Raw genomic sequence first — 19,685 nt, 5'->3', positions numbered from 1 at the left:
TGGTCCAGTAGGGCATTGACGGTATCACTTTATGGCAAGTACACGTTGCAACTGGCCTGTTTTGCCTGATGCACCGACTTTTCGTATTTGGCAAGGATCGCGTGCCTTCGTAGCTCAGGGGTTAGAGCACTGGTCTTGTAAACCAGGGGTCGAGAGTTCAAATCTCTCCGAGGGCTTTCAGGGAATGTCCGTTTAAAGTTGGCCTAACATGACTCCTCTTTCGAGCGGGTTGCGGCTATTTGCATTGCTTGGACTCGTATCAAAGCGTGAGAAATATGACGGTAACGTTTTGAGTAAAAAAATAAAAGTATTTTGCTTAGAGTTGACTTAGGAAGTGAGTCCGTGTTCACGCGTTCACGGCCGGTTAGCTCAGTCGGCTAGAGCGTCGTGCTAATAACGCGAATGTCGTGGGTTCGAGCCCCACACTGGCCATTTTACGGGCTTTGCCGTCACGTTGACGGGATCAAAACAACCTGGGTGCACTGCCACGTTGCTAGATTTTACTGGTGATCTGCCCGTGCTGTGGCGTGTGTTGACGGCGCATGAAAAGAAACCTTGCTCCAGGGGAGGCTCGAACTCCCGATCTTCGCATGTCTTTGTCGATACTGACTTATAAGTACGACGCGCTAACCGACTACGCCACTGGAGCCCGTGGATGTTAACGGGAAAGCTGAGGTCCGTGATTAGAATAGTCATGGTCCAGTAGGGCATTGACGGTATCACTTTATGGCAAGTACACGTTGCAACTGGCCTGTTTTGCCTGATGCACCGACTTTTCGTATTTGGCAAGGATCGCGTGCCTTCGTAGCTCAGGGGTTAGAGCACTGGTCTTGTAAACCAGGGGTCGAGAGTTCAAATCTCTCCGAGGGCTTTCAGGGAATGTCCGTTTGAAGTTGGCCTAACATGACTCCTCTTTCGAGCGGGTTGCGGCTATTTGCATTGCTTGGACTCGTATCAAAGCGTGAGAAATATGACGGTAACGTTTTGAGTAAAAAAATAAAAGTATTTTGCTTAGAGTTGACTTAGGAAGTGAGTCCGTGTTCACGCGTTCACGGCCGGTTAGCTCAGTCGGCTAGAGCGTCGTGCTAATAACGCGAATGTCGTGGGTTCGAGCCCCACACTGGCCATTTTACGGGCTTTGCCGTCACGTTGACGGGATCAAAACAACCTGGGTGCACTGCCACGTTGCTAGATTTTACTGGTGATCTGCCCGTGCTGTGGCGTGTGTTGACGGCGCATGAAAAGAAACCTTGCTCCAGGGAAGGCTCGAACTCCCGATCTTCGCATGTCTTTGTCGATACTGACTTATAAGTACGACGCGCTAACCAACTACGCCACTGGAGCCCGTGGATGTTAACGGGAAAGCTGAGGTCCGTGATTAGAATAGTCATGGTCCAGTAGGGCATTGACGGTATCACTTTATGGCAAGTACACGTTGCAACTGGCCTGTTTTGCCTGATGCACCGACTTTTCGTATTTGGCAAGGATCGCGTGCCTTCGTAGCTCAGGGGTTAGAGCACTGGTCTTGTAAACCAGGGGTCGAGAGTTCAAATCTCTCCGAGGGCTTTCAGGGAATGTCCGTTTAAAGTTGGCCTAACATGACTCTTCTTTCGAGCGGGTTGCGGCTATTTGCATTGCTTGGACTCGTATCAAAGCGTGAGAAATATGACGGTAACGTTTTGAGTAAAAAAATAAAAGTATTTTGCTTAGAGTTGACTTAGGAAGTGAGTCCGTGTTCACGCGTTCACGGCCGGTTAGCTCAGTCGGCTAGAGCGTCGTGCTAATAACGCGAATGTCGTGGGTTCGAGCCCCACACTGGCCATTTTACGGGCTTTGCCGTCACGTTGACGGGATCAAAACAACCTGGGTGCACTGCCACGTTGCTAGATTTTACTGGTGATCTGCCCGTGCTGTGGCGTGTGTTGACGGCGCATGAAAAGAAACCTTGCTCCAGGGGAGGCTCGAACTCCCGATCTTCGCATGTCTTTGTCGATACTGACTTATAAGTACGACGCGCTAACCGACTACGCCACTGGAGCCCGTGGATGTTAACGGGAAAGCTGAGGTCCGTGATTAGAATAGTCATGGTCCAGTAGGGCATTGACGGTATCACTTTATGGCAAGTACACGTTGCAACTGGCCTGTTTTGCCTGATGCACCGACTTTTCGTATTTGGCAAGGATCGCGTGCCTTCGTAGCTCAGGGGTTAGAGCACTGGTCTTGTAAACCAGGGGTCGAGAGTTCAAATCTCTCCGAGGGCTTTCAGGGAATGTCCGTTTAAAGTTGGCCTAACATGACTCCTCTTTCGAGCGGGTTGCGGCTATTTGCATTGCTTGGACTCGTATCAAAGCGTGAGAAATATGACGGTAACGTTTTGAGTAAAAAAATAAAAGTATTTTGCTTAGAGTTGACTTAGGAAGTGAGTCCGTGTTTACGCGTTCACGGCCGGTTAGCTCAGTCGGCTAGAGCGTCGTGCTAATAACGCGAATGTCGTGGGTTCGAGCCCCACACTGGCCATTTTACGGGCTTTGCCGTCACGTTGACGGGATCAAAACAACCTGGGTGCACTGCCACGTTGCTAGATTTTACTGGTGATCTGCCCGTGCTGTGGCGTGTGTTGACGGCGCATGAAAAGAAACCTTGCTCCAGGGGAGGCTCGAACTCCCGATCTTCGCATGTCTTTGTCGATACTGACTTATAAGTACGACGCGCTAACCGACTACGCCACTGGAGCCCGTGGATGTTAACGGGAAAGCTGAGGTCCGTGATTAGAATAGTCATGGTCCAGTAGGGCATTGACGGTATCACTTTATGGCAAGTACACGTTGCAACTGGCCTGTTTTGCCTGATGCACCGACTTTTCGTATTTGGCAAGGATCGCGTGCCTTCGTAGCTCAGGGGTTAGAGCACTGGTCTTGTAAACCAGGGGTCGAGAGTTCAAATCTCTCCGAGGGCTTTCAGGGAATGTCCGTTTAAAATTGGCCTAACATGACTCCTCTTTCGAGCGGGTTGCGGCTATTTGCATTGCTTGGACTCGTATCAAAGCGTGAGAAATATGACGGTAACGTTTTGAGTAAAAAAATAAAAGTATTTTGCTTAGAGTTGACTTAGGAAGTGAGTCCGTGTTCACGCGTTCACGGCCGGTTAGCTCAGTCGGCTAGAGCGTCGTGCTAATAACGCGAATGTCGTGGGTTCGAGCCCCACACTGGCCATTTTACGGGCTTTGCCGTCACGTTGACGGGATCAAAACAACCTGGGTGCACTGCCACGTTGCTAGATTTTACTGGTGATCTGCCCGTGCTGTGGCGTGTGTTGACGGCGCATGAAAAGAAACCTTGCTCCAGGGGAGGCTCGAACTCCCGATCTTCGCATGTCTTTGTCGATACTGACTTATAAGTACGACGCGCTAACCGACTACGCCACTGGAGCCCGTGGATGTTAACGGGAAAGCTGAGGTCCGTGATTAGAATAGTCATGGTCCAGTAGGGCATTGACGGTATCACTTTATGGCAAGTACACGTTGCCACTGGCCTGTTTTGCCTGATGCACCGACTTTTCGTATTTGGCAAGGATCGCGTGCCTTCGTAGCTCAGGGGTTAGAGCACTGGTCTTGTAAACCAGGGGTCGAGAGTTCAAATCTCTCCGAGGGCTTTCAGGGAATGTCCGTTTAAAGTTGGCCTAACATGACTCTTCTATCGAGCGGGTTGCGGCTATTTGCATTGCTTGGACTCGTATCAAAGCGTGAGAAATATGACGGTAACGTTTTGAGTAAAAAAATAAAAGTATTTTGCTTAGAGTTGACTTAGGAAGTGAGTCCGTGTTCACGCGTTCACGGCCGGTTAGCTCAGTCGGCTAGAGCGTCGTGCTAATAACGCGAATGTCGTGGGTTCGAGCCCCACACTGGCCATTTTACGGGCTTTGCCGTCACGTTGACGGGATCAAAACAACCTGGGTGCACTGCCACGTTGCTAGATTTTACTGGTGATCTGCCCGTGCTGTGGCGTGTGTTGACGGCGCATGAAAAGAAACCTTGCTCCAGGGGAGGCTCGAACTCCCGATCTTCGCATGTCTTTGTCGATACTGACTTATAAGTACGACGCGCTAACCGACTACGCCACTGGAGCCCGTGGATGTTAACGGGAAAGCTGAGGTCCGTGATTAGAATAGTCATGGTCCAGTAGGGCATTGACGGTATCACTTTATGGCAAGTACACGTTGCAACTGGCCTGTTTTGCCTGATGCACCGACTTTTCGTATTTGGCAAGGATCGCGTGCCTTCGTAGCTCAGGGGTTAGAGCACTGGTCTTGTAAACCAGGGGTCGAGAGTTCAAATCTCTCCGAGGGCTTTCAGGGAATGTCCGTTTAAAGTTGGCCTAACATGACTCCTCTTTCGAGCGGGTTGCGGCTATTTGCATTGCTTGGACTCGTATCAAAGCGTGAGAAATATGACGGTAACGTTTTGAGTAAAAAAATAAAAGTATTTTGCTTAGAGTTGACTTAGGAAGTGAGTCCGTGTTCACGCGTTCACGGCCGGTTAGCTCAGTCGGCTAGAGCGTCGTGCTAATAACGCGAATGTCGTGGGTTCGAGCCCCACACTGGCCATTTTACGGGCTTTGCCGTCACGTTGACGGGATCAAAACAACCTGGGTGCACTGCCACGTTGCTAGATTTTACTGGTGATCTGCCCGTGCTGTGGCGTGTGTTGACGGCGCATGAAAAGAAACCTTGCTCCAGGGGAGGCTCGAACTCCCGATCTTCGCATGTCTTTGTCGATACTGACTTATAAGTACGACGCGCTAACCGACTACGCCACTGGAGCCCGTGGATGTTAACGGGAAAGCTGAGGTCCGTGATTAGAATAGTCATTGTCCAGTAGGGCATTGACGGTATCACTTTATGGCAAGTACACGTTGCAACTGGCCTGTTTTGCCTGATGCACCGACTTTTCGTATTTGGCAAGGATCGCGTGCCTTCGTAGCTCAGGGGTTAGAGCACTGGTCTTGTAAACCAGGGGTCGAGAGTTCAAATCTCTCCGAGGGCTTTCAGGGAATGTCCGTTTGAAGTTGGCCTAACATGACTCCTCTTTCGAGCGGGTTGCGGCTATTTGCATTGCTTGGACTCGTATCAAAGCGTGAGAAATATGACGGTAACGTTTTGAGTAAAAAAATAAAAGTATTTTGCTTAGAGTTGACTTAGGAAGTGAGTCCGTGTTCACGCGTTCACGGCCGGTTAGCTCAGTCGGCTAGAGCGTCGTGCTAATAACGCGAATGTCGTGGGTTCGAGCCCCACACTGGCCATTTTACGGGCTTTGCCGTCACGTTGACGGGATCAAAACAACCTGGGTGCACTGCCACGTTGCTAGATTTTACTGGTGATCTGCCCGTGCTGTGGCGTGTGTTGACGGCGCATGAAAAGAAACCTTGCTCCAGGGGAGGCTCGAACTCCCGATCTTCGCATGTCTTTGTCGATACTGACTTATAAGTACGACGCGTTAACCGACTACGCCACTGGAGCCCGTGGATGTTAACGGGAAAGCTGAGGTCCGTGATTAGAATAGTCATGGTCCAGTAGGGCATTGACGGTATCACTTTATGGCAAGTACACGTTGCAACTGGCCTGTTTTGCCTGATGCACCGACTTTTCGTATTTGGCAAGGATCGCGTGCCTTCGTAGCTCAGGGGTTAGAGCACTGGTCTTGTAAACCAGGGGTCGAGAGTTCAAATCTCTCCGAGGGCTTTCAGGGAATGTCCGTTTAAAGTTGGCCTAACATGACTCCTCTTTCGAGCGGGTTGCGGCTATTTGCATTGCTTGGACTCGTATCAAAGCGTGAGAAATATGACGGTAACGTTTTGAGTAAAAAAATAAAAGTATTTTGCTTAGAGTTGACTTAGGAAGTGAGTCCGTGTTCACGCGTTCACGGCCGGTTAGCTCAGTCGGCTAGAGCGTCGTGCTAATAACGCGAATGTCGTGGGTTCGAGCCCCACACTGGCCATTTTACGGGCTTTGCCGTCACGTTGACGGGATCAAAACAACCTGGGTGCACTGCCACGTTGCTAGATTTTACTGGTGATCTGCCCGTGTTGTGGCGTGTGTTGACGGCGCATGAAAAGAAACCTTGCTCCAGGGGATGCTCGAACTCCCGATCTTCGCATGTCTTTGTCGATACTGACTTATAAGTACGACGCGCTAACCGACTACGCCACTGGAGCCCGTGGATGTTAACGGGAAAGCTGAGGTCCGTGATTAGAATAGTCATGGTCCAGTAGGGCATTGACGGTATCACTTTATGGCAAGTACACGTTGCAACTGGCCTGTTTTGCCTGATGCACCGACTTTTCGTATTTGGCAAGGATCGCGTGCCTTCGTAGCTCAGGGGTTAGAGCACTGGTCTTGTAAACCAGGGGTCGAGAGTTCAAATCTCTCCGAGGGCTTTCAGGGAATGTCCGTTTAAAGTTGGCCTAACATGACTCCTCTTTCGAGCGGGTTGCGGCTATTTGCATTGCTTGGACTCGTATCAAAGCGTGAGAAATATGACGGTAACGTTTTGAGTAAAAAAATAAAAGTATTTTGCTTAGAGTTGACTAAGGAAGTGAGTCCGTGTTCACGCGTTCACGGCCGGTTAGCTCAGTCGGCTAGAGCGTCGTGCTAATAACGCGAATGTCGTGGGTTCGAGCCCCACACTGGCCATTTTACGGGCTTTGCCGTCACGTTGACGGGATCAAAACAACCTGGGTGCACTGCCACGTTGCTAGATTTTACTGGTGATCTGCCCGTGCTGTGGCGTGTGTTGACGGCGCATGAAAAGAAACCTTGCTCCAGGGGAGGCTCGAACTCCCGATCTTCGCATGTCTTTGTCGATACTGACTTATAAGTACGACGCGCTAACCGACTACGCCACTGGAGCCCGTGGATGTTAACGGGAAAGCTGAGGTCCGTGATTAGAATAGTCATGGTCCAGTAGGGCATTGACGGTATCACTTTATGGCAAGTACACGTTGCAACTGGCCTGTTTTGCCTGATGCACCGACTTTTCGTATTTGGCAAGGATCGCGTGCCTTCGTAGCTCAGGGGTTAGAGCACTGGTCTTGTAAACCAGGGGTCGAGAGTTCAAATCTCTCCGAGGGCTTTCAGGGAATGTCCGTTTAAAGTTGGCCTAACATGACTCCTCTTTCGAGCGGGTTGCGGCTATTTGCATTGCTTGGACTCGTATCAAAGCGTGAGAAATATGACGGTAACGTTTTGAGTAAAAAAATAAAAGTATTTTGCTTAGAGTTGACTTAGGAAGTGAGTCCGTGTTCACGCGTTCACGGCCGGTTAGCTCAGTCGGCTAGAGCGTCGTGCTAATAACGCGAATGTCGTGGGTTCGAGCCCCACACTGGCCATTTTACGGGCTTTGCCGTCACGTTGACGGGATCAAAACAACCTGGGTGCACTGCCACGTTGCTAGATTTTACTGGTGATCTGCCCGTGCTGTGGCGTGTGTTGACGGCGCATGAAAAGAAACCTTGCTCCAGGGGAGGCTCGAACTCCCGATCTTCGCATGTCTTTGTCGATACTGACTTATAAGTACGACGCGCTAACCGACTACGCCACTGGAGCCCGTGGATGTTAACGGGAAAGCTGAGGTCCGTGATTAGAATAGTCATGGTCCAGTAGGGCATTGACGGTATCACTTTATGGCAAGTACACGTTGCAACTGGCCTGTTTTGCCTGATGCACCGACTTTTCGTATTTGGCAAGGATCGCGTGCCTTCGTAGCTCAGGGGTTAGAGCACTGGTCTTGTAAACCAGGGGTCGAGAGTTCAAATCTCTCCGAGGGCTTTCAGGGAATGTCCGTTTAAAGTTGGCCTAACATGACTCCTCTTTCGAGCGGGTTGCGGCTATTTGCATTGCTTGGACTCGTATCAAAGCGTGAGAAATATGACGGTAACGTTTTGAATAAAAAAATAAAAGTATTTTGCTTAGAGTTGACTTAGGAAGTGAGTCCGTGTTCACGCGTTCACGGCCGGTTAGCTCAGTCGGCTAGAGCGTCGTGCTAATAACGCGAATGTCGTGGGTTCGAGCCCCACACTGGCCATTTTACGGGCTTTGCCGTCACGTTGACGGGATCAAAACAACCTGGGTGCACTGCCACGTTGCTAGATTTTACTGGTGATCTGCCCGTGCTGTGGCGTGTGTTGACGGCGCAAGAAAAGAAACCTTGCTCCAGGGGAGGCTCGAACTCCCGATCTTCGCATGTCTTTGTCGATACTGACTTATAAGTACGACGCGCTAACCGACTACGCCACTGGAGCCCGTGGATGTTAACGGGAAAGCTGAGGTCCGTGATTAGAATAGTCATGGTCCAGTAGGGCATTGACGGTATCACTTTATGGCAAGTACACGTTGCAACTGGCCTGTTTTGCCTGATGCACCGACTTTTCGTATTTGGCAAGGATCGCGTGCCTTCGTAGCTCAGGGGTTAGAGCACTGGTCTTGTAAACCAGGGGTCGAGAGTTCAAATCTCTCCGAGGGCTTTCAGGGAATGTCCGTTTAAAGTTGGCCTAACATGACTCCTCTTTCGAGTGGGTTGCGGCTATTTGCATTGCTTGGACTCGTATCAAAGCGTGAGAAATATGACGGTAACGTTTTGAGTCAAAAAATAAAATTATTTTGCTTAGAGTTGACTTGGAAAGTGAGTCCGTGTTCACGCGTTCACGGCCGGTTAGCTCAGTCGGCTAGAGCGTCGTGCTAATAACGCGAATGTCGTGGGTTCGAGCCCCACACTGGCCATTTTACGGGCTTTGCCGTCACGTTGACGGGATCAAAACAACCTGGGTGCACTGCCACGTTGCTAGATTTTACTGGTGATCTGCCCGTGCTGTGGCGTGTGTTGACGGCGCATGAAAAGAAACCTTGCTCCAGGGGAGGCTCGAACTCCCGATCTTCGCATGTCTTTGTCGATACTGACTTATAAGTACGACGCGCTAACCGACTACGCCACTGGAGCCCGTGGATGTTAACGGGAAAGCTGAGGTCCGTGATTAGAATAGTCATGGTCCAGTAGGGCATTGACGGTATCACTTTATGGCAAGTACACGTTGCAACTGGCCTGTTTTGCCTGATGCACCGACTTTTCGTATTTGGCAAGGATCGCGTGCCTTCGTAGCTCAGGGGTTAGAGCACTGGTCTTGTAAACCAGGGGTCGAGAGTTCAAATCTCTCCGAGGGCTTTCAGGGAATGTCCGTTTAAAGTTGGCCTAACATGACTCCTCTTTCGAGCGGGTTGCGGCTATTTGCATTGCTTGGACTCGTATCAAAGCGTGAGAAATATGACGGTAACGTTTTGAGTAAAAAAATAAAAGTATTTTGCTTACAGTTGACTTAGGAAGTGAGTCCGTGTTCACGCGTTCACGGCCGGTTAGCTCAGTCGGCTAGAGCGTCGTGCTAATAACGCGAATGTCGTGGGTTCGAGCCCCACACTGGCCATTTTACGGGCTTTGCGGTCACGTTGACGGGATCAAAACAACCTGGGTGCACTGCCACGTTGCTAGATTTTACTGGTGATCTGCCCGTGCTGTGGCGTGTGTTGACGGCGCATGAAAAGAAACCTTGCTCCAGGGGAGGCTCGAACTCCCGATCTTCGCATGTCTTTGTCGACTTATAAGTACGACGCGCTAACCGACTACGCCACTGGAGCCCGTGGATTTTAACGGGAAAGCTGAGGTCCGTGATTAGAATAGTCATGGTCCAGTAGGGCATTGACGGTATCACTTTATGGCAAGTACACGTTGCAACTGGCCTGTTTTGCCTGATGCACCGACTTTTCGTATTTGGCAAGGATCGCGTGCCTTCGTAGCTCAGGGGTTAGAGCACTGGTCTTGTAAACCAGGGGTCAAGAGTTCAAATCTCTCCGAGGGCTTTCAGGGAATGTCCGTTTAAAGTTGGCCTAACATGACTCCTCTTTCGAGCGGGTTGCGGCTATTTGCACTGCTTGGACTCGTATCAAAGCGTGAGAAATATGACGGTAACGTTTTGAGTAAAAAAATAAAAGTATTTTGCTTAGAGTTGACTTAGGAAGTGAGCCCGTGTTCACGCGTTCACGGCCGGTTAGCTCAGTCGGCTAGAGCGTCGTGCTAATAACGCGAATGTCGTGGGTTCGAGCCCCACACTGGCCATTTTACGGGCTTTGCCGTCACGTTGACGGGATCAAAACAACCTGGGTGCACTGCCACGTTGCTAGATTTTACTGGTGATCTGCCCGTGCTGTGGCGTGTGTTGACGGCGCATGAAAAGAAACCTTGCTCCAGGGGAGGCTCGAACTCCCGATCTTCGCATGTCTTTGTCGATACTGACTTATAAGTACGACGCGCTAACCGACTACGCCACTGGAGCCCGTGGATGTTAACGGGAAAGCTGAGGTCCGTGATTAGAATAGTCATGGTCCAGTAGGGCATTGACGGTATCACTTTATGGCAAGTACACGTTGCAACTGGCCTGTTTTGCCTGATGCACCGACTTTTCGTATTTGGCAAGGATCGCGTGCCTTCGTAGCTCAGGGGTTAGAGCACTGGTCTTGTAAACCAGGGGTCGAGAGTTCAAATCTCTCCGAGGGCTTTCAGGGAATGTCCGTTTAAAGTTGGCCTAACATGACTCCTCTTTCGAGCGGGTTGCGGCTATTTGCATTGCTTGGACTCGTATCAAAGCGTGAGAAATATGACGGTAACGTTTTGAGTAAAAAAATAAAAGTATTTTGCTTACAGTTGACTTAGGAAGTGAGTCCGTGTTCACGCGTTCACGGCCGGTTAGCTCAGTCGGCTAGAGCGTCGTGCTAATAACGCGAATGTCGTGGGTTCGAGCCCCACACTGGCCTTTTTACGGGCTTTGCCGTCACGTTGACGGGATCAAAACAACCTGGGTGCACTGCCACGTTGCTAGATTTTACTGGTGATCTGCCCGTGCTGTGGCGTGTGTTGACGGCGCATGAAAAGAAACCGTGCTCCAGGGGAGGCTCGAACTCCCGATCTTCGCATGTCTTTGTCGATACTGACTTATAAGTACGACGCGCTAACCGACTACGCCACTGGAGCCCGTGGATGTTAACGGGAAAGCTGAGGTCCGTGATTAGAATAGTCATGGTCCAGTAGGGCATTGACGGTATCACTTTATGGCAAGTACACGTTGCAACTGGCCTGTTTTGCCTGATGCACCGACTTTTCGTATTTGGCAAGGATCGCGTGCCTTCGTAGCTCAGGGGTTAGAGCACTGGTCTTGTAAACCAGGGGTCGAGAGTTCAAATCTCTCCGAGGGCTTTCAGTGAATGTCCGTTTAAAGTTGGCCTAACATGACTCCTCTTTCGAGCGGGTTGCGGCTATTTGCATTGCTTGGACTCGTATCAAAGCGTGAGAAATATGACGGTAACGTTTTGAGTAAAAAAATAAAAGTATTTTGCTTAGAGTTGACTTAGGAAGTGAGTCCGTGTTCACGCGTTCACGGCCGGTTAGCTCAGTCGGCTAGAGCGTCGTGCTAATAACGCGAATGTCGTGGGTTCGAGCCCCACACTGGCCATTTTACGGGCTTTGCCGTCACGTTGACGGGATCAAAACAACCTGGGTGCACTGCCACGTTGCTAGATTTTACTGGTGATCTGCCCGTGCTGTGGCGTGTGTTGACGGCGCATGAAAAGAAACCTTGCTCCAGGGGAGGCTCGAACTCCCGATCTTCGCATGTCTTTGTCGATACTGACTTATAAGTACGACGCGCTAACCGACTACGCCACTGGAGCCCGTGGATGTTAACGGGAAAGCTGAGGTCCGTGATTAGAATAGTCATGGTCCAGTAGGGCATTGACGGTATCACTTTATGGCAAGTACACGTTGCAACTGGCCTGTTTTGCCTGATGCACCGACTTTTCGTATTTGGCAAGGATCGCGTGCCTTCGTAGCTCAGGGGTTAGAGCACTGGTCTTGTAAACCAGGGGTCGAGAGTTCAAATCTCTCCGAGGGCTTTCAGGGAATGTCCGTTTAAAGTTGGCCTAACATGACTCCTCTTTCGAGCGGGTTGCGGCTATTTGCATTGCTTGGACTCGTATCAAAGCGTGAGAAATATGACGGTAACGTTTTGAGTAAAAAAATAAAAGTATTTTGCTTAGAGTTGACTTAGGAAGTGAGTCCGTGTTCACGCGTTCACGGCCGGTTAGCTCAGTCGGCTAGAGCGTCGTGCTAATAACGCGAATGTCGTGGGTTCGAGCCCCACACTGGCCATTTTACGGGCTTTGCCGTCACGTTGACGGGATCAAAACAACCTGGGTGCACTGCCACGTTGCTAGATTTTACTGGTGATCTGCCCGTGCTGTGGCGTGTGTTGACGGCGCATGAAAAGAAACCTTGCTCCAGGGGAGGCTCGAACTCCCGATCTTCGCATGTCTTTGTCGATACTGACTTATAAGTACGACGCGCTAACCGACTACGCCACTGGAGCCCGTGGATGTTAACGGGAAAGCTGAGGTCCGTGATTAGAATAGTCATGGTCCAGTAGGGCATTGACGGTATCACTTTATGGCAAGTACACGTTGCAACTGGCCTGTTTTGCCTGATGCACCGACTTTTCGTATTTGGCAAGGATCGCGTGCCTTCGTAGCTCAGGGGTTAGAGCACTGGTCTTGTAAACCAGGGGTCGAGAGTTCAAATCTCTCCGAGGGCTTTCAGGGAATGTCCGTTTAAAGTTGGCCTAACATGACTCCTCTTTCGAGCGGGTTGCGGCTATTTGCATTGCTTGGACTCGTATCAAAGCGTGAGAAATATGACGGTAACGTTTTGAGTAAAAAAATATAAGTATTTTGCTTAGAGTTGACTAAGGAAGTGAGTCCGTGTTCACGCGTTCACGGCCGGTTAGCTCAGTCGGCTAGAGCGTCGTGCTAATAACGCGAATGTCGTGGGTTCGAGCCCCACACTGGCCATTTTACGGGCTTTGCCGTCACGTTGACGGGATCAAAACAACCTGGGTGCACTGCCACGTTGCTAGATTTTACTGGTGATCTGCCCGTGCTGTGGCGTGTGTTGACGGCGCATGAAAAGAAACCTTGCTCCAGGGGAGGCTCGAACTCCCGATCTTCGCATGTCTTTGTCGATACTGACTTATAAGTACGACGCGCTAACCGACTACGCCACTGGAGCCCGTGGATGTTAACGGGAAAGCTGAGGTCCGTGATTAGAATAGTCATGGTCCAGTAGGGCATTGACGGTATCACTTTATGGCAAGTACACGTTGCAACTGGCCTGTTTTGCCTGATGCACCGACTTTTCGTATTTGGCAAGGATCGCGTGCCTTCGTAGCTCAGGGGTTAGAGCACTGGTCTTGTAAACCAGGGGTCGAGTGTTCAAATCTCTCCGAGGGCTTTCAGGGAATGTCCGTTTAAAGTTGGCCTAACATGACTCCTCTTTCGAGCGGGTTGCGGCTATTTGCATTGCTTGGACTCGTATCAAAGCGTGAGAAATATGACGGTAACGTTTTGAGTAAAAAAATAAAAGTATTTTGCTTAGAGTTGACTTAGGAAGTGAGTCCGTGTTCACGCGTTCACGGCCGGTTAGCTCAGTCGGCTAGAGCGTCGTGCTAATAACGCGAATGTCGTGGGTTCGAGCCCCACACTGGCCATTTTACGGGCTTTGCCGTCACGTTGACGGGATCAAAACAACCTGGGTGCACTGCCACGTTGCTAGATTTTACTGGTGATCTGCCCGTGCTGTGGCGTGTGTTGACGGCGCATGAAAAGAAACCTTGCTCCAGGGGAGGCTCGAACTCCCGATCTTCGCATGTCTTTGTCGATACTGACTTATAAGTACGACGCGCTAACCGACTACGCCACTGGAGCCCGTGGATGTTAACGGGAAAGCTGAGGTCCGTGATTAGAATAGTCATGGTCCAGTAGGGCATTGACGGTATCACTTTATGGCAAGTACACGTTGCAACTGGCCTGTTTTGCCTGATGCACCGACTTTTCGTATTTGGCAAGGATCGCGTGCCTTCGTAGCTCAGGGGTTAGAGCACTGGTCTTGTAAACCAGGGGTCGAGAGTTCAAATCTCTCCGAGGGCTTTCAGGGAATGTCCGTTTGAAGTTGGCCTAACATGACTCCTCTTTCGAGCGGGTTGCGGCTATTTGCATTGCTTGGACTCGTATCAAAGCGTGAGAAATATGACGGTAACGTTTTGAATAAAAAAATAAAAGTATTTTGCTTAGAGTTGACTTAGGAAGTGAGTCCGTGTTCACGCGTTCACGGCCGGTTAGCTCAGTCGGCTAGAGCGTCGTGCTAATAACGCGAATGTCGTGGGTTCGAGCCCCACACTGGCCATTTTACGGGCTTTGCCGTCACGTTGACGGGATCAAAACAACCTGGGTGCACTGCCACGTTGCTAGATTTTACTGGTGATCTGCCCGTGCTGTGGCGTGTGTTGACGGCGCAAGAAAAGAAACCTTGCTCCAGGGGAGGCTCGAACTCCCGATCTTCGCATGTCTTTGTCGATACTGACTTATAAGTACGACGCGCTAACCGACTACGCCACTGGAGCCCGTGGATGTTAACGGGAAAGCTGAGGTCCGTGATTAGAATAGTCATGGTCCAGTAGGGCATTGACGGTATCACTTTATGGCAAGTACACGTTGCAACTGGCCTGTTTTGCCTGATGCACCGACTTTTCGTATTTGGCAAGGATCGCGTGCCTTCGTAGCTCAGGGGTTAGAGCACTGGTCTTGTAAACCAGGGGTCGAGAGTTCAAATCTCTCCGAGGGCTTTCAGGGAATGTCCGTTTAAAGTTGGCCTAACATGACTCCTCTTTCGAGCGGGTTGCGGCTATTTGCATTGCTTGGACTCGTATCAAAGCGTGAGAAATATGACGGTAACGTTTTGAGTAAAAAAATAAAAGTATTTTGCTTAGAGTTGACTAAGGAAGTGAGTCCGTGTTCACGCGTTCACGGCCGGTTAGCTCAGTCGGCTAGAGCGTCGTGCTAATAACGCGAATGTCGTGGGTTCGAGCCCCACACTGGCCATTTTACGGGCTTTGCCGTCACGTTGACGGGATCAAAACAACCTGGGTGCACTGCCACGTTGCTAGATTTTACTGGTGATCTGCCCGTGCTGTGGCGTGTGTTGACGGCGCATGAAAAGAAACCTTGCTCCAGGGGAGGCTCGAACTCCCGATCTTCGCATGTCTTTGTCGATACTGACTTATAAGTACGACGCGCTAACCGACTACGCCACTGGAGCCCGTGGATGTTAACGGGAAAGCTGAGGTCCGTGATTAGAATAGTCATGGTCCAGTAGGGCATTGACGGTATCACTTTATGGCAAGTACACGTTGCAACTGGCCTGTTTTGCCTGATGCACCGACTTTTCGTATTTGGCAAGGATCGCGTGCCTTCGTAGCTCAGGGGTTAGAGCACTGGTCTTGTAAACCAGGGGTCGAGAGTTCAAATCTCTCCGAGGGCTTTCAGGGAATGTCCGTTTAAAGTTGGCCTAACATGACTCCTCTTTCGAGCGGGTTGCGGCTATTTGCATTGCTTGGACTCGTATCAAAGCGTGAGAAATATGACGGTAACGTTTTGAGTAAAAAAATAAAAGTATTTTGCTTAGAGTTGACTTAGGAAGTGAGTCCGTGTTCACGCGTTCACGGCCGGTTAGCTCAGTCGGCTAGAGCGTCGTGCTAATAACGCGAATGTCGTGGGTTCGAGCCCCACACTGGCCATTTTACGGGCTTTGCCGTCACGTTGACGGGATCAAAACAACCTGGGTGCACTGCCACGTTGCTAGATTTTACTGGTGATCTGCCCGTGCTGTGGCGTGTGTTGACGGCGCATGAAAAGAAACCTTGCTCCAGGGGAGGCTCGAACTCCCGATCTTCGCATGTCTTTGTCGATACTGACTTATAAGTACGACGCGCTAACCGACTACGCCACTGGAGCCCGTGGATGTTAACGGGAAAGCTGAGGTCCGTGATTAGAATAGTCATGGTCCAGTAGGGCATTGACGGTATCACTTTATGGCAAGTACACGTTGCAACTGGCCTGTTTTGCCTGATGCACCGACTTTTCGTATTTGGCAAGGATCGCGTGCCTTCGTAGCTCAGGGGTTAGAGCACTGGTCTTGTAAACCAGGGGTCGAGAGTTCAAATCTCTCCGAGGGCTTTCAGGGAATGTCCGTTTGAAGTTGGCCTAACATGACTCCTCTTTCGAGCGGGTTGCGGCTATTTGCATTGCTTGGACTCGTATCAAAGCGTGAGAAATATGACGGTAACGTTTTGAATAAAAAAATAAAAGTATTTTGCTTAGAGTTGACTTAGGAAGTGAGTCCGTGTTCACGCGTTCACGGCCGGTTAGCTCAGTCGGCTAGAGCGTCGTGCTAATAACGCGAATGTCGTGGGTTCGAGCCCCACACTGGCCATTTTACGGGCTTTGCCGTCACGTTGACGGGATCAAAACAACCTGGGTGCACTGCCACGTTGCTAGATTTTACTGGTGATCTGCCCGTGCTGTGGCGTGTGTTGACGGCGCAAGAAAAGAAACCTTGCTCCAGGGGAGGCTCGAACTCCCGATCTTCGCATGTCTTTGTCGATACTGACTTATAAGTACGACGCGCTAACCGACTACGCCACTGGAGCCCGTGGATGTTAACGGGAAAGCTGAGGTCCGTGATTAGAATAGTCATGGTCCAGTAGGGCATTGACGGTATCACTTTATGGCAAGTACACGTTGCAACTGGCCTGTTTTGCCTGATGCACCGACTTTTCGTATTTGGCAAGGATCGCGTGCCTTCGTAGCTCAGGGGTTAGAGCACTGGTCTTGTAAACCAGGGGTCGAGAGTTCAAATCTCTCCGAGGGCTTTCAGGGAATGTCCGTTTAAAGTTGGCCTAACATGACTCCTCTTTCGAGTCGGTTGCGGCTATTTGCATTGCTTGGACTCGTATCAAAGCGTGAGAAATATGACGGTAACGTTTTGAGTCAAAAAATAAAATTATTTTGCTTAGAGTTGACTTAGAAAGTGAGTCCGTGTTCACGCGTTCACGGCCGGTTAGCTCAGTCGGCTAGAGCGTCGTGCTAATAACGCGAATGTCGTGGGTTCGAGCCCCACACTGGCCATTTTACGGGCTTTGCCGTCACGTTGACGGGATCAAAACAACCTGGGTGCACTGCCACGTTGCTAGATTTTACTGGTGATCTGCCCGTGCTGTGGCGTGTGTTGACGGCGCATGAAAAGAAACCTTGCTCCAGGGGAGGCTCGAACTCCCGATCTTCGCATGTCTTTGTCGATACTGACTTATAAGTACGACGCGCTAACCGACTACGCCACTGGAGCCCGTGGATGTTAACGGGAAAGCTGAGGTCCGTGATTAGAATAGTCATGGTCCAGTAGGGCATTGACGGTATCACTTTATGGCAAGTACACGTTGCAACTGGCCTGTTTTGCCTGATGCACCGACTTTTCGTATTTGGCAAGGATCGCGTGCCTTCGTAGCTCAGGGGTTAGAGCACTGGTCTTGTAAACCAGGGGTCGAGAGTTCAAATCTCTCCGAGGGCTTTCAGGGAATGTCCGTTTAAAGTTGGCCTAACATGACTCCTCTTTCGAGCGGGTTGCGGCTATTTGCATTGCTTGGACTCGTATCAAAGCGTGAGAAATATGACGGTAACGTTTTGAGTAAAAAAATAAAAGTATTTTGCTTACAGTTGACTTAGGAAGTGAGTCCGTGTTCACGCGTTCACGGCCGGTTAGCTCAGTCGGCTAGAGCGTCGTGCTAATAACGCGAATGTCGTGGGTTCGAGCCCCACACTGGCCATTTTACGGGCTTTGCCGTCACGTTGACGGGATCAAAAAAACCTGGGTGCACTGCCACGTTGCTAGATTTTACTGGTGATCTGCCCGTGCTGTGGCGTGTGTTGACGGCGCATGAAAAGAAACCTTGCTCCAGGGGAGGCTCGAACTCCCGATCTTCGCATGTCTTTGTCGACTTATAAGTACGACGCGCTAACCGACTACGCCACTGGAGCCCGTGGATTTTAACGGGAAAGCTGAGGTCCGTGATTAGAATAGTCATGGTCCAGTAGGGCATTGACGGTATCACTTTATGGCAAGTACACGTTGCAACTGGCCTGTTTTGCCTGATGCACCGACTTTTCGTATTTGGCAAGGATCGCGTGCCTTCGTAGCTCAGGGGTTAGAGCACTGGTCTTGTAAACCAGGGGTCAAGAGTTCAAATCTCTCCGAGGGCTTTCAGGGAATGTCCGTTTAAAGTTGGCCTAACATGACTCCTCTTTCGAGCGGGTTGCGGCTATTTGCATTGCTTGGACTCGTATCAAAGCGTGAGAAATATGACGGTAACGTTTTGAGTAAAAAAATAAAAGTATTTTGCTTAGAGTTGACTTAGGAAGTGAGCCCGTGTTCACGCGTTCACGGCCGGTTAGCTCAGTCGGCTAGAGCGTCGTGCTAATAACGCGAATGTCGTGGGTTCGAGCCCCACACTGGCCATTTTACGGGCTTTGCCGTCACGTTGACGGGATCAAAACAACCTGGGTGCACTGCCACGTTGCTAGATTTTACTGGTGATCTGCCCGTGCTGTGGCGTGTGTTGACGGCGCATGAAAAGAAACCTTGCTCCAGGGGAGGCTCGAACTCCCGATCTTCGCATGTCTTTGTCGATACTGACTTATAAGTACGACGCGCTAACCGACTACGCCACTGGAGCCCGTGGATGTTAACGGGAAAGCTGAGGTCCGTGATTAGAATAGTCATGGTCCAGTAGGGCATTGACGGTATCACTTTATGGCAAGTACACGTTGCAACTGGCCTGTTTTGCCTGATGCACCGACTTTTCGTATTTGGCAAGGATCGCGTGCCTTCGTAGCTCAGGGGTTAGAGCACTGGTCTTGTAAACCAGGGGTCGAGAGTTCAAATCTCTCCGAGGGCTTTCAGGGAATGTCCGTTTAAAGTTGGCCTAACATGACTCCTCTTTCGAGCGGGTTGCGGCTATTTGCATTGCTTGGACTCGTATCAAAGCGTGAGAAATATGACGGTAACGTTTTGAGTAAAAAAATAAAAGTATTTTGCTTACAGTTGACTTAGGAAGTGAGTCCGTGTTCACGCGTTCACGGCCGGTTAGCTCAGTCGGCTAGAGCGTCGTGCTAATAACGCGAATGTCGTGGGTTCGAGCCCCACACTGGCCTTTTTACGGGCTTTGCCGTCACGTTGACGGGATCAAAACAACCTGGGTGCACTGCCACGTTGCTAGATTTTACTGGTGATCTGCCCGTGCTGTGGCGTGTGTTGACGGCGCATGAAAAGAAACCGTGCTCCAGGGGAGGCTCGAACTCCCGATCTTCGCATGTCTTTGTCGATACTGACTTATAAGTACGACGCGCTAACCGACTACGCCACTGGAGCCCGTGGATGTTAACGGGAAAGCTGAGGTCCGTGATTAGAATAGTCATGGTCCAGTAGGGCATTGACGGTATCACTTTATGGCAAGTACACGTTGCAACTGTCCTGTTTTGCCTGATGCACCGACTTTTCGTATTTGGCAAGGATCGCGTGCCTTCGTAGCTCAGGGGTTAGAGCACTGGTCTTGTAAACCAGGGGTCGAGAGTTCAAATCTCTCCGAGGGCTTTCAGGGAATGTCCGTTTAAAGTTGGCCTAACATGACTCCTCTTTCGAGCGGGTTGCGGCT

At 50.5% G+C, this 19,685-nt stretch overlaps 79 non-coding genes across 79 annotated transcripts; 54 read left to right on the top strand and 25 right to left on the bottom strand.

The window, feature by feature from the left end:
• Nucleotides 1-103: 103 nt before the first annotated feature.
• On the top strand, nucleotides 104-176 carry Trnat-ugu (transfer RNA threonine (anticodon UGU)). The gene has a single exon. It is a non-coding gene; the product is annotated as a tRNA-Thr (tRNA).
• A 182-nt stretch (nucleotides 177-358) lies between these two features.
• Trnai-aau (transfer RNA isoleucine (anticodon AAU)) lies at nucleotides 359-432 on the top strand. Its single transcript has one exon. It is a non-coding gene; the product is annotated as a tRNA-Ile (tRNA).
• Nucleotides 433-556: 124 nt separating this feature from the next.
• Trnai-uau (transfer RNA isoleucine (anticodon UAU)) lies at nucleotides 557-649 on the bottom strand. Its single transcript is given in 2 exon segments — nucleotides 557-592; nucleotides 612-649. It is a non-coding gene; the product is annotated as a tRNA-Ile (tRNA).
• Nucleotides 650-798: 149 nt separating this feature from the next.
• Trnat-ugu (transfer RNA threonine (anticodon UGU)) lies at nucleotides 799-871 on the top strand. Its single transcript has one exon. It is a non-coding gene; the product is annotated as a tRNA-Thr (tRNA).
• A 182-nt stretch (nucleotides 872-1,053) lies between these two features.
• On the top strand, nucleotides 1,054-1,127 carry Trnai-aau (transfer RNA isoleucine (anticodon AAU)). The gene has a single exon. It is a non-coding gene; the product is annotated as a tRNA-Ile (tRNA).
• Nucleotides 1,128-1,493: 366 nt separating this feature from the next.
• Nucleotides 1,494-1,566, top strand: Trnat-ugu (transfer RNA threonine (anticodon UGU)). The gene has a single exon. It is a non-coding gene; the product is annotated as a tRNA-Thr (tRNA).
• A 182-nt stretch (nucleotides 1,567-1,748) lies between these two features.
• Nucleotides 1,749-1,822, top strand: Trnai-aau (transfer RNA isoleucine (anticodon AAU)). The gene has a single exon. It is a non-coding gene; the product is annotated as a tRNA-Ile (tRNA).
• A 124-nt stretch (nucleotides 1,823-1,946) lies between these two features.
• Trnai-uau (transfer RNA isoleucine (anticodon UAU)) lies at nucleotides 1,947-2,039 on the bottom strand. The gene is given in 2 exon segments: nucleotides 1,947-1,982; nucleotides 2,002-2,039. It is a non-coding gene; the product is annotated as a tRNA-Ile (tRNA).
• Nucleotides 2,040-2,188: 149 nt separating this feature from the next.
• On the top strand, nucleotides 2,189-2,261 carry Trnat-ugu (transfer RNA threonine (anticodon UGU)). Its single transcript has one exon. It is a non-coding gene; the product is annotated as a tRNA-Thr (tRNA).
• Nucleotides 2,262-2,443: 182 nt separating this feature from the next.
• Nucleotides 2,444-2,517, top strand: Trnai-aau (transfer RNA isoleucine (anticodon AAU)). Its single transcript has one exon. It is a non-coding gene; the product is annotated as a tRNA-Ile (tRNA).
• A 124-nt stretch (nucleotides 2,518-2,641) lies between these two features.
• Trnai-uau (transfer RNA isoleucine (anticodon UAU)) lies at nucleotides 2,642-2,734 on the bottom strand. The gene is given in 2 exon segments: nucleotides 2,642-2,677; nucleotides 2,697-2,734. It is a non-coding gene; the product is annotated as a tRNA-Ile (tRNA).
• A 149-nt stretch (nucleotides 2,735-2,883) lies between these two features.
• On the top strand, nucleotides 2,884-2,956 carry Trnat-ugu (transfer RNA threonine (anticodon UGU)). Its single transcript has one exon. It is a non-coding gene; the product is annotated as a tRNA-Thr (tRNA).
• Nucleotides 2,957-3,138: 182 nt separating this feature from the next.
• Trnai-aau (transfer RNA isoleucine (anticodon AAU)) lies at nucleotides 3,139-3,212 on the top strand. The gene has a single exon. It is a non-coding gene; the product is annotated as a tRNA-Ile (tRNA).
• Nucleotides 3,213-3,336: 124 nt separating this feature from the next.
• Trnai-uau (transfer RNA isoleucine (anticodon UAU)) lies at nucleotides 3,337-3,429 on the bottom strand. The gene is given in 2 exon segments: nucleotides 3,337-3,372; nucleotides 3,392-3,429. It is a non-coding gene; the product is annotated as a tRNA-Ile (tRNA).
• A 149-nt stretch (nucleotides 3,430-3,578) lies between these two features.
• Nucleotides 3,579-3,651, top strand: Trnat-ugu (transfer RNA threonine (anticodon UGU)). The gene has a single exon. It is a non-coding gene; the product is annotated as a tRNA-Thr (tRNA).
• Nucleotides 3,652-3,833: 182 nt separating this feature from the next.
• On the top strand, nucleotides 3,834-3,907 carry Trnai-aau (transfer RNA isoleucine (anticodon AAU)). Its single transcript has one exon. It is a non-coding gene; the product is annotated as a tRNA-Ile (tRNA).
• A 124-nt stretch (nucleotides 3,908-4,031) lies between these two features.
• Nucleotides 4,032-4,124, bottom strand: Trnai-uau (transfer RNA isoleucine (anticodon UAU)). Its single transcript is given in 2 exon segments — nucleotides 4,032-4,067; nucleotides 4,087-4,124. It is a non-coding gene; the product is annotated as a tRNA-Ile (tRNA).
• A 149-nt stretch (nucleotides 4,125-4,273) lies between these two features.
• Trnat-ugu (transfer RNA threonine (anticodon UGU)) lies at nucleotides 4,274-4,346 on the top strand. The gene has a single exon. It is a non-coding gene; the product is annotated as a tRNA-Thr (tRNA).
• A 182-nt stretch (nucleotides 4,347-4,528) lies between these two features.
• Nucleotides 4,529-4,602, top strand: Trnai-aau (transfer RNA isoleucine (anticodon AAU)). The gene has a single exon. It is a non-coding gene; the product is annotated as a tRNA-Ile (tRNA).
• A 124-nt stretch (nucleotides 4,603-4,726) lies between these two features.
• Nucleotides 4,727-4,819, bottom strand: Trnai-uau (transfer RNA isoleucine (anticodon UAU)). The gene is given in 2 exon segments: nucleotides 4,727-4,762; nucleotides 4,782-4,819. It is a non-coding gene; the product is annotated as a tRNA-Ile (tRNA).
• Nucleotides 4,820-4,968: 149 nt separating this feature from the next.
• Nucleotides 4,969-5,041, top strand: Trnat-ugu (transfer RNA threonine (anticodon UGU)). The gene has a single exon. It is a non-coding gene; the product is annotated as a tRNA-Thr (tRNA).
• Nucleotides 5,042-5,223: 182 nt separating this feature from the next.
• On the top strand, nucleotides 5,224-5,297 carry Trnai-aau (transfer RNA isoleucine (anticodon AAU)). The gene has a single exon. It is a non-coding gene; the product is annotated as a tRNA-Ile (tRNA).
• A 366-nt stretch (nucleotides 5,298-5,663) lies between these two features.
• Trnat-ugu (transfer RNA threonine (anticodon UGU)) lies at nucleotides 5,664-5,736 on the top strand. Its single transcript has one exon. It is a non-coding gene; the product is annotated as a tRNA-Thr (tRNA).
• A 182-nt stretch (nucleotides 5,737-5,918) lies between these two features.
• On the top strand, nucleotides 5,919-5,992 carry Trnai-aau (transfer RNA isoleucine (anticodon AAU)). Its single transcript has one exon. It is a non-coding gene; the product is annotated as a tRNA-Ile (tRNA).
• Nucleotides 5,993-6,358: 366 nt separating this feature from the next.
• Trnat-ugu (transfer RNA threonine (anticodon UGU)) lies at nucleotides 6,359-6,431 on the top strand. The gene has a single exon. It is a non-coding gene; the product is annotated as a tRNA-Thr (tRNA).
• Nucleotides 6,432-6,613: 182 nt separating this feature from the next.
• On the top strand, nucleotides 6,614-6,687 carry Trnai-aau (transfer RNA isoleucine (anticodon AAU)). The gene has a single exon. It is a non-coding gene; the product is annotated as a tRNA-Ile (tRNA).
• Nucleotides 6,688-6,811: 124 nt separating this feature from the next.
• Trnai-uau (transfer RNA isoleucine (anticodon UAU)) lies at nucleotides 6,812-6,904 on the bottom strand. Its single transcript is given in 2 exon segments — nucleotides 6,812-6,847; nucleotides 6,867-6,904. It is a non-coding gene; the product is annotated as a tRNA-Ile (tRNA).
• Nucleotides 6,905-7,053: 149 nt separating this feature from the next.
• Nucleotides 7,054-7,126, top strand: Trnat-ugu (transfer RNA threonine (anticodon UGU)). Its single transcript has one exon. It is a non-coding gene; the product is annotated as a tRNA-Thr (tRNA).
• Nucleotides 7,127-7,308: 182 nt separating this feature from the next.
• Nucleotides 7,309-7,382, top strand: Trnai-aau (transfer RNA isoleucine (anticodon AAU)). The gene has a single exon. It is a non-coding gene; the product is annotated as a tRNA-Ile (tRNA).
• A 124-nt stretch (nucleotides 7,383-7,506) lies between these two features.
• Trnai-uau (transfer RNA isoleucine (anticodon UAU)) lies at nucleotides 7,507-7,599 on the bottom strand. The gene is given in 2 exon segments: nucleotides 7,507-7,542; nucleotides 7,562-7,599. It is a non-coding gene; the product is annotated as a tRNA-Ile (tRNA).
• A 149-nt stretch (nucleotides 7,600-7,748) lies between these two features.
• Trnat-ugu (transfer RNA threonine (anticodon UGU)) lies at nucleotides 7,749-7,821 on the top strand. The gene has a single exon. It is a non-coding gene; the product is annotated as a tRNA-Thr (tRNA).
• A 182-nt stretch (nucleotides 7,822-8,003) lies between these two features.
• Trnai-aau (transfer RNA isoleucine (anticodon AAU)) lies at nucleotides 8,004-8,077 on the top strand. The gene has a single exon. It is a non-coding gene; the product is annotated as a tRNA-Ile (tRNA).
• Nucleotides 8,078-8,201: 124 nt separating this feature from the next.
• Trnai-uau (transfer RNA isoleucine (anticodon UAU)) lies at nucleotides 8,202-8,294 on the bottom strand. Its single transcript is given in 2 exon segments — nucleotides 8,202-8,237; nucleotides 8,257-8,294. It is a non-coding gene; the product is annotated as a tRNA-Ile (tRNA).
• Nucleotides 8,295-8,443: 149 nt separating this feature from the next.
• Nucleotides 8,444-8,516, top strand: Trnat-ugu (transfer RNA threonine (anticodon UGU)). Its single transcript has one exon. It is a non-coding gene; the product is annotated as a tRNA-Thr (tRNA).
• A 182-nt stretch (nucleotides 8,517-8,698) lies between these two features.
• On the top strand, nucleotides 8,699-8,772 carry Trnai-aau (transfer RNA isoleucine (anticodon AAU)). Its single transcript has one exon. It is a non-coding gene; the product is annotated as a tRNA-Ile (tRNA).
• A 124-nt stretch (nucleotides 8,773-8,896) lies between these two features.
• Trnai-uau (transfer RNA isoleucine (anticodon UAU)) lies at nucleotides 8,897-8,989 on the bottom strand. The gene is given in 2 exon segments: nucleotides 8,897-8,932; nucleotides 8,952-8,989. It is a non-coding gene; the product is annotated as a tRNA-Ile (tRNA).
• Nucleotides 8,990-9,138: 149 nt separating this feature from the next.
• Nucleotides 9,139-9,211, top strand: Trnat-ugu (transfer RNA threonine (anticodon UGU)). The gene has a single exon. It is a non-coding gene; the product is annotated as a tRNA-Thr (tRNA).
• Nucleotides 9,212-9,393: 182 nt separating this feature from the next.
• Nucleotides 9,394-9,467, top strand: Trnai-aau (transfer RNA isoleucine (anticodon AAU)). The gene has a single exon. It is a non-coding gene; the product is annotated as a tRNA-Ile (tRNA).
• A 124-nt stretch (nucleotides 9,468-9,591) lies between these two features.
• Trnai-uau (transfer RNA isoleucine (anticodon UAU)) lies at nucleotides 9,592-9,678 on the bottom strand. Its single transcript is given in 2 exon segments — nucleotides 9,592-9,627; nucleotides 9,641-9,678. It is a non-coding gene; the product is annotated as a tRNA-Ile (tRNA).
• Nucleotides 9,679-9,827: 149 nt separating this feature from the next.
• Trnat-ugu (transfer RNA threonine (anticodon UGU)) lies at nucleotides 9,828-9,900 on the top strand. Its single transcript has one exon. It is a non-coding gene; the product is annotated as a tRNA-Thr (tRNA).
• A 182-nt stretch (nucleotides 9,901-10,082) lies between these two features.
• Trnai-aau (transfer RNA isoleucine (anticodon AAU)) lies at nucleotides 10,083-10,156 on the top strand. Its single transcript has one exon. It is a non-coding gene; the product is annotated as a tRNA-Ile (tRNA).
• A 124-nt stretch (nucleotides 10,157-10,280) lies between these two features.
• Trnai-uau (transfer RNA isoleucine (anticodon UAU)) lies at nucleotides 10,281-10,373 on the bottom strand. The gene is given in 2 exon segments: nucleotides 10,281-10,316; nucleotides 10,336-10,373. It is a non-coding gene; the product is annotated as a tRNA-Ile (tRNA).
• Nucleotides 10,374-10,522: 149 nt separating this feature from the next.
• Nucleotides 10,523-10,595, top strand: Trnat-ugu (transfer RNA threonine (anticodon UGU)). Its single transcript has one exon. It is a non-coding gene; the product is annotated as a tRNA-Thr (tRNA).
• A 380-nt stretch (nucleotides 10,596-10,975) lies between these two features.
• Nucleotides 10,976-11,068, bottom strand: Trnai-uau (transfer RNA isoleucine (anticodon UAU)). Its single transcript is given in 2 exon segments — nucleotides 10,976-11,011; nucleotides 11,031-11,068. It is a non-coding gene; the product is annotated as a tRNA-Ile (tRNA).
• A 149-nt stretch (nucleotides 11,069-11,217) lies between these two features.
• On the top strand, nucleotides 11,218-11,290 carry Trnat-ugu (transfer RNA threonine (anticodon UGU)). The gene has a single exon. It is a non-coding gene; the product is annotated as a tRNA-Thr (tRNA).
• A 182-nt stretch (nucleotides 11,291-11,472) lies between these two features.
• Nucleotides 11,473-11,546, top strand: Trnai-aau (transfer RNA isoleucine (anticodon AAU)). The gene has a single exon. It is a non-coding gene; the product is annotated as a tRNA-Ile (tRNA).
• Nucleotides 11,547-11,670: 124 nt separating this feature from the next.
• Nucleotides 11,671-11,763, bottom strand: Trnai-uau (transfer RNA isoleucine (anticodon UAU)). The gene is given in 2 exon segments: nucleotides 11,671-11,706; nucleotides 11,726-11,763. It is a non-coding gene; the product is annotated as a tRNA-Ile (tRNA).
• A 149-nt stretch (nucleotides 11,764-11,912) lies between these two features.
• Trnat-ugu (transfer RNA threonine (anticodon UGU)) lies at nucleotides 11,913-11,985 on the top strand. The gene has a single exon. It is a non-coding gene; the product is annotated as a tRNA-Thr (tRNA).
• A 182-nt stretch (nucleotides 11,986-12,167) lies between these two features.
• Nucleotides 12,168-12,241, top strand: Trnai-aau (transfer RNA isoleucine (anticodon AAU)). Its single transcript has one exon. It is a non-coding gene; the product is annotated as a tRNA-Ile (tRNA).
• Nucleotides 12,242-12,365: 124 nt separating this feature from the next.
• On the bottom strand, nucleotides 12,366-12,458 carry Trnai-uau (transfer RNA isoleucine (anticodon UAU)). Its single transcript is given in 2 exon segments — nucleotides 12,366-12,401; nucleotides 12,421-12,458. It is a non-coding gene; the product is annotated as a tRNA-Ile (tRNA).
• Nucleotides 12,459-12,607: 149 nt separating this feature from the next.
• Trnat-ugu (transfer RNA threonine (anticodon UGU)) lies at nucleotides 12,608-12,680 on the top strand. Its single transcript has one exon. It is a non-coding gene; the product is annotated as a tRNA-Thr (tRNA).
• A 182-nt stretch (nucleotides 12,681-12,862) lies between these two features.
• On the top strand, nucleotides 12,863-12,936 carry Trnai-aau (transfer RNA isoleucine (anticodon AAU)). The gene has a single exon. It is a non-coding gene; the product is annotated as a tRNA-Ile (tRNA).
• Nucleotides 12,937-13,060: 124 nt separating this feature from the next.
• Nucleotides 13,061-13,153, bottom strand: Trnai-uau (transfer RNA isoleucine (anticodon UAU)). The gene is given in 2 exon segments: nucleotides 13,061-13,096; nucleotides 13,116-13,153. It is a non-coding gene; the product is annotated as a tRNA-Ile (tRNA).
• Nucleotides 13,154-13,557: 404 nt separating this feature from the next.
• On the top strand, nucleotides 13,558-13,631 carry Trnai-aau (transfer RNA isoleucine (anticodon AAU)). The gene has a single exon. It is a non-coding gene; the product is annotated as a tRNA-Ile (tRNA).
• Nucleotides 13,632-13,755: 124 nt separating this feature from the next.
• Trnai-uau (transfer RNA isoleucine (anticodon UAU)) lies at nucleotides 13,756-13,848 on the bottom strand. Its single transcript is given in 2 exon segments — nucleotides 13,756-13,791; nucleotides 13,811-13,848. It is a non-coding gene; the product is annotated as a tRNA-Ile (tRNA).
• A 149-nt stretch (nucleotides 13,849-13,997) lies between these two features.
• Nucleotides 13,998-14,070, top strand: Trnat-ugu (transfer RNA threonine (anticodon UGU)). The gene has a single exon. It is a non-coding gene; the product is annotated as a tRNA-Thr (tRNA).
• A 182-nt stretch (nucleotides 14,071-14,252) lies between these two features.
• On the top strand, nucleotides 14,253-14,326 carry Trnai-aau (transfer RNA isoleucine (anticodon AAU)). Its single transcript has one exon. It is a non-coding gene; the product is annotated as a tRNA-Ile (tRNA).
• Nucleotides 14,327-14,450: 124 nt separating this feature from the next.
• Nucleotides 14,451-14,543, bottom strand: Trnai-uau (transfer RNA isoleucine (anticodon UAU)). Its single transcript is given in 2 exon segments — nucleotides 14,451-14,486; nucleotides 14,506-14,543. It is a non-coding gene; the product is annotated as a tRNA-Ile (tRNA).
• A 149-nt stretch (nucleotides 14,544-14,692) lies between these two features.
• On the top strand, nucleotides 14,693-14,765 carry Trnat-ugu (transfer RNA threonine (anticodon UGU)). The gene has a single exon. It is a non-coding gene; the product is annotated as a tRNA-Thr (tRNA).
• A 182-nt stretch (nucleotides 14,766-14,947) lies between these two features.
• On the top strand, nucleotides 14,948-15,021 carry Trnai-aau (transfer RNA isoleucine (anticodon AAU)). The gene has a single exon. It is a non-coding gene; the product is annotated as a tRNA-Ile (tRNA).
• Nucleotides 15,022-15,145: 124 nt separating this feature from the next.
• On the bottom strand, nucleotides 15,146-15,238 carry Trnai-uau (transfer RNA isoleucine (anticodon UAU)). Its single transcript is given in 2 exon segments — nucleotides 15,146-15,181; nucleotides 15,201-15,238. It is a non-coding gene; the product is annotated as a tRNA-Ile (tRNA).
• A 149-nt stretch (nucleotides 15,239-15,387) lies between these two features.
• Trnat-ugu (transfer RNA threonine (anticodon UGU)) lies at nucleotides 15,388-15,460 on the top strand. The gene has a single exon. It is a non-coding gene; the product is annotated as a tRNA-Thr (tRNA).
• A 182-nt stretch (nucleotides 15,461-15,642) lies between these two features.
• Trnai-aau (transfer RNA isoleucine (anticodon AAU)) lies at nucleotides 15,643-15,716 on the top strand. The gene has a single exon. It is a non-coding gene; the product is annotated as a tRNA-Ile (tRNA).
• Nucleotides 15,717-15,840: 124 nt separating this feature from the next.
• On the bottom strand, nucleotides 15,841-15,933 carry Trnai-uau (transfer RNA isoleucine (anticodon UAU)). Its single transcript is given in 2 exon segments — nucleotides 15,841-15,876; nucleotides 15,896-15,933. It is a non-coding gene; the product is annotated as a tRNA-Ile (tRNA).
• Nucleotides 15,934-16,082: 149 nt separating this feature from the next.
• Trnat-ugu (transfer RNA threonine (anticodon UGU)) lies at nucleotides 16,083-16,155 on the top strand. The gene has a single exon. It is a non-coding gene; the product is annotated as a tRNA-Thr (tRNA).
• Nucleotides 16,156-16,337: 182 nt separating this feature from the next.
• On the top strand, nucleotides 16,338-16,411 carry Trnai-aau (transfer RNA isoleucine (anticodon AAU)). The gene has a single exon. It is a non-coding gene; the product is annotated as a tRNA-Ile (tRNA).
• Nucleotides 16,412-16,535: 124 nt separating this feature from the next.
• On the bottom strand, nucleotides 16,536-16,628 carry Trnai-uau (transfer RNA isoleucine (anticodon UAU)). The gene is given in 2 exon segments: nucleotides 16,536-16,571; nucleotides 16,591-16,628. It is a non-coding gene; the product is annotated as a tRNA-Ile (tRNA).
• A 149-nt stretch (nucleotides 16,629-16,777) lies between these two features.
• On the top strand, nucleotides 16,778-16,850 carry Trnat-ugu (transfer RNA threonine (anticodon UGU)). Its single transcript has one exon. It is a non-coding gene; the product is annotated as a tRNA-Thr (tRNA).
• Nucleotides 16,851-17,032: 182 nt separating this feature from the next.
• Nucleotides 17,033-17,106, top strand: Trnai-aau (transfer RNA isoleucine (anticodon AAU)). The gene has a single exon. It is a non-coding gene; the product is annotated as a tRNA-Ile (tRNA).
• A 124-nt stretch (nucleotides 17,107-17,230) lies between these two features.
• On the bottom strand, nucleotides 17,231-17,323 carry Trnai-uau (transfer RNA isoleucine (anticodon UAU)). The gene is given in 2 exon segments: nucleotides 17,231-17,266; nucleotides 17,286-17,323. It is a non-coding gene; the product is annotated as a tRNA-Ile (tRNA).
• Nucleotides 17,324-17,472: 149 nt separating this feature from the next.
• On the top strand, nucleotides 17,473-17,545 carry Trnat-ugu (transfer RNA threonine (anticodon UGU)). The gene has a single exon. It is a non-coding gene; the product is annotated as a tRNA-Thr (tRNA).
• A 182-nt stretch (nucleotides 17,546-17,727) lies between these two features.
• Trnai-aau (transfer RNA isoleucine (anticodon AAU)) lies at nucleotides 17,728-17,801 on the top strand. Its single transcript has one exon. It is a non-coding gene; the product is annotated as a tRNA-Ile (tRNA).
• A 124-nt stretch (nucleotides 17,802-17,925) lies between these two features.
• Trnai-uau (transfer RNA isoleucine (anticodon UAU)) lies at nucleotides 17,926-18,012 on the bottom strand. The gene is given in 2 exon segments: nucleotides 17,926-17,961; nucleotides 17,975-18,012. It is a non-coding gene; the product is annotated as a tRNA-Ile (tRNA).
• Nucleotides 18,013-18,161: 149 nt separating this feature from the next.
• Trnat-ugu (transfer RNA threonine (anticodon UGU)) lies at nucleotides 18,162-18,234 on the top strand. Its single transcript has one exon. It is a non-coding gene; the product is annotated as a tRNA-Thr (tRNA).
• A 182-nt stretch (nucleotides 18,235-18,416) lies between these two features.
• Nucleotides 18,417-18,490, top strand: Trnai-aau (transfer RNA isoleucine (anticodon AAU)). Its single transcript has one exon. It is a non-coding gene; the product is annotated as a tRNA-Ile (tRNA).
• Nucleotides 18,491-18,614: 124 nt separating this feature from the next.
• Trnai-uau (transfer RNA isoleucine (anticodon UAU)) lies at nucleotides 18,615-18,707 on the bottom strand. The gene is given in 2 exon segments: nucleotides 18,615-18,650; nucleotides 18,670-18,707. It is a non-coding gene; the product is annotated as a tRNA-Ile (tRNA).
• Nucleotides 18,708-18,856: 149 nt separating this feature from the next.
• Trnat-ugu (transfer RNA threonine (anticodon UGU)) lies at nucleotides 18,857-18,929 on the top strand. Its single transcript has one exon. It is a non-coding gene; the product is annotated as a tRNA-Thr (tRNA).
• A 380-nt stretch (nucleotides 18,930-19,309) lies between these two features.
• On the bottom strand, nucleotides 19,310-19,402 carry Trnai-uau (transfer RNA isoleucine (anticodon UAU)). The gene is given in 2 exon segments: nucleotides 19,310-19,345; nucleotides 19,365-19,402. It is a non-coding gene; the product is annotated as a tRNA-Ile (tRNA).
• Nucleotides 19,403-19,551: 149 nt separating this feature from the next.
• On the top strand, nucleotides 19,552-19,624 carry Trnat-ugu (transfer RNA threonine (anticodon UGU)). The gene has a single exon. It is a non-coding gene; the product is annotated as a tRNA-Thr (tRNA).
• Nucleotides 19,625-19,685: the final 61 nt, after the last annotated feature.

This window comes from Hydractinia symbiolongicarpus, chromosome 4, assembly GCF_029227915.1.
Source record: "Hydractinia symbiolongicarpus strain clone_291-10 chromosome 4, HSymV2.1, whole genome shotgun sequence".
NCBI classification, from domain to species: Eukaryota; Metazoa; Cnidaria; class Hydrozoa; order Anthoathecata; family Hydractiniidae; genus Hydractinia; species Hydractinia symbiolongicarpus.
Note: the sequence above shows the minus strand (reverse complement) of the source record. Positions and strands in the feature narration are given on the sequence as shown.